This window comes from Callorhinus ursinus, unplaced genomic scaffold (assembly GCF_003265705.2).
Source record: "Callorhinus ursinus isolate GAN/ISIS: 27379988/994484 unplaced genomic scaffold, GSC_fseal_2.0 scaffold16, whole genome shotgun sequence".
NCBI classification, from domain to species: domain Eukaryota; kingdom Metazoa; phylum Chordata; class Mammalia; order Carnivora; family Otariidae; genus Callorhinus; species Callorhinus ursinus.
This window is the reverse complement of record NW_027397078.1, coordinates 27454629-27463655: the sequence shown is the minus strand read 5'-3', so window position 1 is coordinate 27463655 and position 9027 is coordinate 27454629. Positions and strand designations below refer to the sequence as shown.

The 9027-nt window shown below is 36.1% G+C and overlaps 1 pseudogene; it reads right to left on the bottom strand.

Annotated features, from left to right (window-relative positions):
- Positions 1–4983: 4983 nt before the first annotated feature.
- On the bottom strand, positions 4984–5443 carry LOC112812855 (large ribosomal subunit protein uL24-like; annotated as a pseudogene).
- Positions 5444–9027: the final 3584 nt, after the last annotated feature.

Here is a 9027-nt window from a genome sequence, read left to right as displayed (position 1 = left end):
CAAGACAGTCCTGGGAAAACCGGGATGAGTTGGTCACCCTATAAAGGAGGAAGATTTATGCACCAGTTCCCTATACTTCATTCATTGAAGAGTGATTCCAGGGGTGTTAGCTTTCTGGCACTTCCAGGTTACCATCCATGTGGGCTGAACAAGCACCTGTGACCAGAGTTACAGGTGTTTGCCCTAAGTAATCTTTGACCGCTATAGGTGAGTGTGAGAAGGTATGGGTATACACCAACAGCTCTTACTGTTACCCAACTCCTTCTATAACACTCCTCTCCCCTCCTGGCATATTTGGGAGAGGGTAGTGGAAGCTTAGGATAGGAATACTGTCTCTTGAACTTGCTCTCTTTTTCTCTTGGTTTGGAAGCATGGAAGCACTTGCATTTTTAAATAATCAATGATAAAATTCCCTTGGGCCTCAGTGTCCTCGCCTGTAAACCAAGAGTAGGATTAGATGGTCTCTTAAAGACCCTTTCTGTCTCTGTATACATTTCTTACTTAAGCATTAATCAAAACTATTTGATACTTCTGTAAAGATATTTTCAGGTTCACAATGTTCAAAAATATAGAGTATATTCATTGTTTAATCAAAATGTGTGTCCATTGCTGAGAAATTCAAAGAATTCTGTCACCCTTGAGAAGTAAATCACAGTCATCAGAAAGCTTCTATAATTAAGTTTATTACAGAGAGTACAATATAATTTACATCTGCAAACTCTGAACTAACTAAAGTAATGGGATGTCAATTTTCATAAAGTACTCAGTGAAGGAACATTTGTTGAAACAGCAGTAATATAAATGAGGGCCTGTTAAGGTCTGCATGTCAGATCAAAGGAGTTGTAGAGCTGCTGTTGACAGTGTGAACTAGACAATTGAGGATGGAAAGCTAGTCAACCAAGTAAATATCTGTATTTCAAGAAATGGCTCAGGAATATCCTTTCTGAAATGGGCCAAGAAAATTTCTGGGTAATAGACCATTTATTCTCATTCTACCTTTATTCTCCCCAGCCCCCAGCCCACTGCAGTAGATTCAGGTATGCTAACAGGTTTTTTGATTGTGCTCTGCAGTAGTATAAAGTTAAAAACAAGTATGTCTGGACATTATTTTTATTGTAGCAACTAAGAACTCATATATGCTCACTCCTAGAACAATTATTGGTGAAGAGGTATGGGAATGCCACAATTGTCTGAGATCAATCACAATTCATTCCCTGGGGTTACACTGTCAAATGGTTAAAAAAAAAAAGACTCTACAAGCATAGAGTGAACACATGTCAAAGGTAACTCCTTAATTAGAGAGCCATCAAAATAGTAAAGCTGATTCAAAGTTGGTTAGGAGAAAGTGATAGATAGGGTCAAGAAATGAAAGAATGCTAAAATGCAATTGCTAAACTACTTATAACATTTATTAATATCCTACAGGACTATAGAACTGCAATCTTAGCGGTTATCTTTTTTACCAGGCAGAAATTCCTTGAAGCTTATACATGTTCTAGAAATTGATATCTACCTTTACAGAGTCAAGAGTAAATTTTAAGTCAAATAAATGTACATTTCCTTAGAGAATTAGATACTCGTCGGTTGAGAATATTAGACATTGAAAGACAGGCAGTCATTATTTTGCCTTATTCCAAGTTTGGGATACTATTTTTTAATAGCACATACCTAAAGTAACCCAACTGAAGTTTTCTTAGCAAAGATGAAGGAGGAAATGTTTGTTGGGTAGGCAGTCAATAGTGTCTGTCACAAATCTTTTATTTCAGATGACTATCATCAGGTGGTTTAAATATTTTTTTCTAGAATATTACCTTAAACAAGGACAACAATATCAAGCCCTATCAAACTGTTAACATTGTATCTTCTATTTTGAGAATTACAAAAATGTTCTAATTTAAGTGGTATTTCAGTGCCACTAGGAGTAATTTTTATTGACATTTCAGTCTAAGTTCTAATTTTGAATGGATACACAGATTTCTTTACTCAACTTCCTTAAAGTAAAGCACTGTCACTGATGAATTGATTATGACAACAGGAGGCATTTTCTTGATTTTCTCCAGAAGGTGTTTTCCATTTGTGATTTGTTTTCTTTGAAGATAATCCTTGAAATATTATCTTGAAGAAGAGATTGCTTCTTTCTTTCCACAAGCTTATCTATAGGTAACTAAATCCCAATGACACTGAAGTTTCCTAGCGTCCTGGTCTGTGTAGGCTTGTTTGTTTTTCTTTGGTTATTATTATTTTTTTCCTATTGAGTCAGTAAAACCAAATTTAGAGCTCTATTTCAAGACTACCTGGGAATTCCACAGGGAACATTTTGATCTGAAGGAAAAGCAAAGTTTGCCTCTGATTTCAAATGGCTCAGGAAAAACTGGGATTCTAGTTATAAGAAGCCAATGCAGCCATACATTCCATCTGGGATAAGATTCACTGTTAAGGAATTTGTCTTATGGTAAAGCTTGGAAATAGCAGCTGTTTATAATTAAACAGGTGACTCTCTAGTAAAGTGAGTCATGCCACATGTGTTTTATGGAAGCACATGAGAAACAAGTCTTGTGCTTAGCATTCCCTTTATTGTACCTCTTGGGTTTGTCATTCTATTTTTGTGGCTTAACAAAGAAGATTCTAACAAATGAAAATTCAAATTTTGTTTCAAAAGCCAAAAACCAGTTAACATTTTTAGAAGGGGAACACAGACAGGGACTTTATCCTAAAATGATATTTCTATATTTACAAGCTAGGTAGGTTTTCTTTTTTCAGTGATAGGAAGAGCTAGAAAAGTTTCTGCATTTAATTAAATTCTTCCCGAGGATGTTTATTGTGTCATTTATGGTTGAGCCTTCCTGATTAGACCAGGTGACTATTGCATTGAGGAGAAATGTAAAGAATAAAATAGTAGAGGATTTAGGATTATCTCTTTGGTTATTATTACTAAAGAGGGAGTTGACCTGAAGAAATAGTTTCTCAACTGGCCAATATGAAGAGAAATGAATCCTTAATTTGTCAAGGTCTGATTTCATTTTATTAATTGTAAATATGAAAAAGCATATTATTAACATAAAACTCTCTACTTCAATTGTTCTATTTTGGTTTTCTAACATTTTACTTTATGACATACACTTTTTAAAGGAAAGTATTAATTTGATGTGATAGGGGAAAAGGATCAATTTTAATACATTCTTTTATAAACAGCATTGTACAATGACAATGTCTCTTCTACTTTCTTATTTCATCATTTATGAAAATACTGGTTTTATTTTTTTCTAGGTCTTTTTATAGTCCCATGTGTATATGTAGGTACTTGGTTTTAGGATGGATATCAAAGAAGATGCAGTTTATAGGCTGCTTTCTCCATCTGATACTATATCATAAGTGTCACAATTATTTTAAGTAGTAGTCTCACTATCTGGTAACTTGTATTAATAGTTTACTTGACTATCTGTTAGACATTTATGATTTTAACTATTTTTTAGTGTTGTAAGAAAAACTCCTATACATAAAGGTTTTTCTTTTTCTATTTAACTTTATTTGTTATTTGGCAGATATATTAGTCAGGATAGGCTGGGTTATGTTTCAGTGACAAATTGACCCCCAAATATCAGTGGCTTAATACAATAATGACTTATTTCTCATTCATGCTACATTTTCATCATGAGTCAATGGGGTCAGGGCACATAGTCCTCAGGGACCTAGTCTAAAAGAGATTTCACAATATTGTAGCTGCCATCTAGAACATGTGTCAAGCTCAATTATCCATGGCAAAAGAAGAGATACTGGAAAAGTATGCCCAGGTTCATTAATTATTTTGGATTTGAAACTTTAATAGTGACAAGAATGGTGCAGTACTAGGAAGGTTCTGGAAGATGCTGTCAATTTTACTTTAAAATGAGAATCTGATGTTTCTGTATTTTATTGTTTTCAATAAAACTTCTTAAGTGTTTTGAAAAAAAAAAAAAGTATGCCCAGATTTTTCACCGCTTCTACCTGAAAGTGACACATGTCCCTCTATTCACAACAGATTCTAAATAGCAGGGGTGTTGGAGAGGGAAGAAAGATTATTTTCTTAGAATGACTTCCTGATCTGTTGAAATTCCTTGGTCAAACAAAGGAGACATATGCATACTTTTGGAAGCTTCTTTGCAGAGTGCTTCACAAAGAAAAACGTGTTTTCTTTGTGGGGGTTGGTGGTATAGAGTGATGGCAAAGAGCACGTGCTGGGGGTCTGAGACATATCTGTGTTTGTGTCCTGACACTTAGTGGCTACATGTCCTTGGGCAAATTGCTTAGTCTTTCTAACCCTCAGTTTCCTAATTTGCAATAAGGGTGTGATTTTATCTATTGCACTTGGTTAGGATTAAATGAAAGACTATGTAAAATGTTGGCACAGTGTGTCAAGCCTATGGTAAGTGTTCAAAAACTGGTAAATATTACTGTTTACCACTTTTCATTATGTTTTTCATTATGAATACATCTTTTATAATTTTACATGTATCAAATATGAAACATTTTAAGTTTGGATTATTTAGTGGGTTCAACAGTTGATGGGTTTAGATGTGGTAGTTATCAATGGTTTCAAAGCAATGAGGTGAGGCATCATACCTTTTCCCTAGTCATAGTGGATCTGACAAGGAGACTCTGGTTTCTGATCACCACACTCAGAATCATTTCTATTACCTTTTCTTTAATCCTAACTGATGGTGAGGGCATAAAAAGAAGAGGGTGTCCCATGTTATCAAGATTCTAGCTGTTATTTATAAGGCTAAGCCATTATGTATGTATGCATGCAGGTTTTGAAAATCCCATTCTTGAGATCTGGAGGTGAAATTGGGTGTCATGATGTAGATGGGAAGAGATGGAAAATGTTTTATACACTCTGGTATTAAAACCATGAAGTCATTGGTTTTATATTTTTTACAAAGACAAAAATTTCTTTCTTTTTTTTCATTTTAACAGTTTTTATTGAAAGTCATATATAAGATGACTTTATTCCTGCATCTTCTCAATTGTTTCTTCCTTATATTTGCCCTCTTCCTTTCCTGCTTGGCAAGAATTGACTTTACCTTCAAGGATTTTTTTGCAGTCTCTGTCCAGATTTAGTCTAGTGATAACCACCTTGCTAGGGTGAATGTCCACATGGACAGTTGGATCATTCGCCTTCTCTCACTGTACTTTTCAATGTAGATTACACATTTCTTCCTATAAGCCTGGACTACTTTGCCAATTTGTTGACCTTTGTAGTGTGCCAATTTGCTGACCTTTGTAGTGTCCTTGCACAACCCGTACTTCATCATCCTTTCAGATGGGTATTGATCGAACACTTTACTTCTGTCTCAGCTCTTTGGAAAGAGGGGAAGACAATCTTCCTGCGAATGTGGGAAGGTGCATTGAAATAGCTTTTGTGGTTCTTGCTCTGGTCAGAAGTCGAAAAGGGATTGAATTTCATTTTGGCTGCTGGCACTTTAGTGATGGCTGCCAACAATTTCTTATTTAAATGTTTCTTTGTAATTTCATCAAATAGGTTTTATTTATATGATATGCCATCTGATACTGAACAAATGTTAGTGTTCTTTTTATTTGGTGGTACTAATAAACATGTTCAAAAATATTTTTAGGGTTTTTTATGTAGTCTTATTGTGCCAGGTACTATGGTATATACAACTTATGATTCTTATGCACAAACAATGAATCATGAAACACTACATCAAAAACTAATGATGTCATGTATGGTGATTAACATAACAATAAAAAATTTAAAGAACCCCCCCCCAAAAACCAAAAAAAACCCCTTATGATTCTTATCTAAAAGAAATATATCATAGAGCTCTGGAGATAAATATCTATGGGCATAGAGAACTCTTATTAACAGTGTGATAGGATAAGGGCCAAAGTAAAGAAATATATGGCCCCAAGAACATAAGAATTGGCCAATTTTACCTGGATGTTTTGGGGGAATCTTCAGGGAGGAGAGACTTTTGAATTGGGGCCTTGAAATCTGAGGAAAGCTTCAACTGGTGAAGCAGGAAAAAGTACATTACAGAAAAAGAGAACAAAAGGAGCAAAGACACAGAGGGGAAAAGATATGTTGTTTCTATCCTTTTCTATAGGCAATCAGAAGTCAAGAGAGGATTTTGAGCAGGAGACTGACATAATTTGATCAGTGTTCTAGCCATAGGGAGGCCGGATTAGATGGGAGAAAATGTGAGAGAACCCAGTTCAGAGGCTTTTTTCATGATCGAGGAAAGAAGACTGAGAGAAAGTTTTTTTTAAATTAAATTTTTAAATTTTAATTCCAGTAGAGATTTTTTTTAAAGATTTTATTTATTTATTTGACAGCGAGAGAGAGAGCACAAGCAAGGGGAGCGGCAGGCAGAGGGAGAAGCAGGCTTCCTGCTGAGCAGAGGTCCCGATGCTGGGCTCGATCCCAGGACCCTGGGATCATGACCTGAGCCGAAGGCAGACGCCCAACGACTGAGCCCCCCAGGTGCCCCTCTAGCATCGTTAACATGCAGTGTACTGTTAGTTTCAGGTGTACAGGGTAGTGATTCACACTTCCATACATCACCCTGTGCTCATCATGACAAGTGTACTCTTTAATCCCCATCACCTGTTTCCCCCATCCCCCCACACCTCCCCTCTGGTAACCATCAGTTTGTTCTCTGTACTTAAGAGTGTTTCTTGGTTTGTCCGTCTCTCTCTTTTTTTTTCCCCTTTGTTCATCTGTTTTGTTTCTTAAATGCCACATATGAGTGAAATCATATGATATTTGTCTTTCTCTGACTTATTTCACTTTGCATTATATTCTCTAGCTGAGAGGACATGTTTGCCAGCACTGGTGAAAGTACCGGCCTTGGCAAGGTAAAAGACATGGCTCTGTCTATGATTTGGTAAAACAAGCAAAAGATGGATGAAGATAAAGAGAGATGAATCCATAAGACAGAGCTCTACTTCATTTTATAAGAAGCAAGTATTAATTTTTCAATTTAAAATAATAATCACAACATAAAATAATTTTAGAGAATGAGGTTCCCACAGAGGTATACAGAACTTGTGGTTCTGATCTAAAAGGAACATATTCTTTTGGAGTTTAGAAAGTCTGGATTTATAGTAGAACCTATTGGTACAATGACACATTTTTCCTCTAGCTGTGCTTGGCAGCCTAGAAGTTGGGATGGAGAAACAACTGGAGGAATTTATCTGAAGTTGAGATTCCATAAAGTAGATGCAGCAGAAAGTCAGATGCATTGATTAATCTAGATAGCTGATAAGGGCAAAACTGAGGTTTTTGCACATAACATCCAAGTTGAGTAACCTGCAGTTCCTTTAAGCTAACACACAATAGGGAATTCCTGCACCACATGGCTTACTTTTTAACTGTTCTAACCTGTCCTCTCTCCTTTGGCTACCATCCTGACTCTTCACCTTCTGTTCATTCTCACTACTTTTTTAGAATATACCGATGTAAGTAACAAAAGTCTCACACAATTGGGTAAAGAAAAAGGAAATGTATTCTCCTGTAAGAAGAAATGTATTAGCTGACATAACTGGAAGTCCTAAAGTAGGGAGGCTGCACAGTTGGTTGATTTAGCACCTTTGTCATCACTAATTCAAGTTCTAAACATCTCTTTTTCCGGAATCTTCAATGTTGACATTATCACCAGGCTGAGAAAAATGAGAGGAAAGGGACTCTATCTTCCTGTGGTACTTTCTGAAGAGTGAATAACCTTTTCAGTGGTGTTCAAGCCGACCTCCCCTCAAGAATCATTGACCAAAATTAGGTCACATGCCTGTTTTTGAACCAGTCTCTGTCAAGAGGAATAGGATTATCCTGAGATCACATGGGTCTTACCTTGGAGCTTGTCTGTAGTGCTCACTTCCCCTGAAGAACATGGCTGCATGGGGTAGGGTGGGTCCCTGAGTAAAATTGAAGTTCTACAATGAAAGAAGATGGGAGAAATGGATCTTGCATAGAACAGCAATATATATTACTCTTTCATCTTCAAATCTAAAGCTTTGTATATTTGCCCTGAGAAAAAACAGTAATGCCTCTCATCTGGAAGCTGGCTTGATACCATCACTGGGCCTTGGTGTTATTATAAGCTGGCTGGGCACTCACAGTGGGGTTATAGTGTTTTCTTGTTGAATATAAAATATTTCCCCAAACACCAACATAAGATGAGGCTGCTCTATAGTTACAGTCAAAACAAAAACAAGATCACTCTATAATCAGGTTTGAACATAGATAAAACGTGAACATTGCCCAAGCCACAAAGATGGACAAATATGTTCCTCTTCTAGCTAATCTGAATGACTATTGCTTCTTTACCAAATACAGCCTTAGTTTCATTCTAGTCTTCCCTCTTTCTGCATAAAATTTATTAAGACATTAAGTTTATTTTTGCATATGGTTTAAGAAAATGGTCCAGTTTCATTCTTCTGCATGTGGCTATCCAATTTTCCCAATAGTATTTGTTGAAGAGACTGTCTTTTTTCCATTGGATATTCTTTCCTGCTTTGTTGAAGATTAGTTGACCATAGAGTTGAGGGTCCATTTCTGGGCTCTCTATTCTGTTCCACTGATCTATGTGTCTGTTTTTGTGCCAGTACCATACTGTCTTGATGATTATAACTTTGTAATATAGCTTGAAGTCTGGAATTGTGATGCTACCAGCTTTGGTTTTCTTTTTCAAGATTCCTCTGGCTATTCAGGATCTTTTCTAGTTCCATACAAATTTTAGGATTATTTGTTCCAGCTCTGTGAAAAATGTGGATGATATTTTGATAGGGATTGCTTTGAATGTGTAGATTGCTCTGGGTAGCATAGACATTTTAACAATATTTATTCTTCCAATCCATGAGCATGGAATGTTTTTCCATTTCTTTGCAACTTCCTCAATTTCTTTCATAAGTGTTCTGTAGTTTTTAGAGTACAGATTCTTTACCTCCTTGGTTAGGTTTATTTCTAGGTATCTTATGGTTTTTGATGCAATTGTGAATGGGATTGACTCCTTAATTTCTCTTTCTTCTGTC